This window comes from Corvus brachyrhynchos, unplaced genomic scaffold (genome assembly GCF_000691975.1).
Source record: "Corvus brachyrhynchos isolate BGI_N302 unplaced genomic scaffold, ASM69197v1 scaffold370, whole genome shotgun sequence".
NCBI classification, from domain to species: Eukaryota; Metazoa; Chordata; class Aves; order Passeriformes; family Corvidae; genus Corvus; species Corvus brachyrhynchos.
Genome location: NW_008235977.1, coordinates 1,585,369 through 1,586,668, shown reverse-complemented (window position 1 = coordinate 1,586,668; position 1,300 = coordinate 1,585,369). Strand labels below are relative to the sequence as shown.

The window sequence follows — 1,300 nt, the reverse complement described above, 5'->3', positions numbered from 1 at the left end:
CTCTGCGGGCAGTAGAAACTGTGGGTTAGCTGGGCAGGCGCTGACCCCGTCACCCATTTCTGCTCCCTCACACAGTGTCCAGCTCTCAGCTCTAACCTGGCCTCCGGAACAAGGCAGGGTCCTGCTCACCGCGTTGCCCAAGCAAAATCAGGATTCAAAGTGCACTTCTCTTTCGGGTGGGAAAGCCTAATTAGAGATTTTTCAAGGTTTTCAATCTAGAAATGTTTCACAAAGTGTAACTTTCACTGGGTAAAAGAAAGGGGTTTTAACGTGTTATTTACAGCAAAATAATTGAGTGAAGGGTGAAGCTACACCCAGCATTCACCCTGAAATACGGTGGAAGTAGGGACAGCACCAGGTACCATCCTTCTCCACTTTGCAGGAAACACCACACAACTGTAACCATTTATTCTTTGATTGTGTGAGGGGGGTGTCACATCAGAACCTTGCTGCTTCATCGTTCTTGCACACAGACAGAAGCAATTCACGCTTCCTTATTCTGTACTCATTTCTACCATATATTTTCAAGAAACAGAACAGCTTTCAAATCATTTTCTTCTCACTTATCCTACAGAAATAGTATGAGTCACTCTGGTCTTCCAGAATGTTTACTTGCTTGTAAGGGGGACGTATTTGTCAGCCAACTATGAGCTAACAGTGTTTTTTTTCTGTTTTCTTTCCAAATACAGTCAACACCTGACTCAGCAAATCTTGAAATCTAGTCTAACTCTGTTTGCCATTAGCACAGCAGTTGGTGCCCTCTGCACACCAAGCTCACAAGTGTCTCAATCCTGCCTTTGGAGACCTAGGCTTCCTACCTACTTTGAAATTATTTTGCCCCAAACCACCTTTGCTGGGGTGGGTTTTTTAATTCATTATTTTTAGCGTTAACAACTATAAATCTTGAATATAAAACTCTGAATATTTTTCAAATTCACGCCCTTATAGTTTGTATTGTACAGAACTTCAGGTACTCGGTTGTACAGAGACAAGCGAGGACTGACCTTGCGGGAGCGCACGTACAGCCAGGGGCTGGCGGGGGGATGCTGATGAAATCCGAAGGATGGATTTCCTCAACCACTCAGCCCGTCAATCTCCGTGCGAGGCTTCGCCTCACAAAGCGGGTCACTCGCTGCGACACGGCCCCGCCGCGCAGCACCGAGCGGCCGCCCCAGCTCTGGGGGTGGGGGGGAGTGGGGAATGCCGGTGTCGTCCCTCAGGAATACAAAGCCTTTCTCTGGTAGAGGGACCCGCAGGCGCCCGCAGGGCACTGCCCGCAGGGAAGCGCCCAGGGCCTCCA

The 1,300-nt window shown here is 48.6% G+C and overlaps 1 protein-coding gene and 1 long non-coding RNA gene across 2 annotated transcripts in view; one reads left to right on the top strand and one right to left on the bottom strand.

Moving 5' to 3' along the window:
* The window catches only part of LOC108445263, a 2,694-nt gene extending 1,400 nt beyond the window's left edge, over positions 1–1,294 (bottom strand). The window contains exon 1 of the long non-coding RNA XR_001860069.1: positions 1,005–1,294. This is a non-coding gene — a long non-coding RNA (uncharacterized LOC108445263). The remainder of the gene's footprint in view (positions 1–1,004) is intronic.
* The window catches only part of LOC103612310 (10 kDa heat shock protein, mitochondrial), a 23,459-nt gene that overhangs the window by 11,774 nt on the left and 10,385 nt on the right, over positions 1–1,300 (top strand). The gene's annotated exons all lie outside the window — the stretch shown is intronic.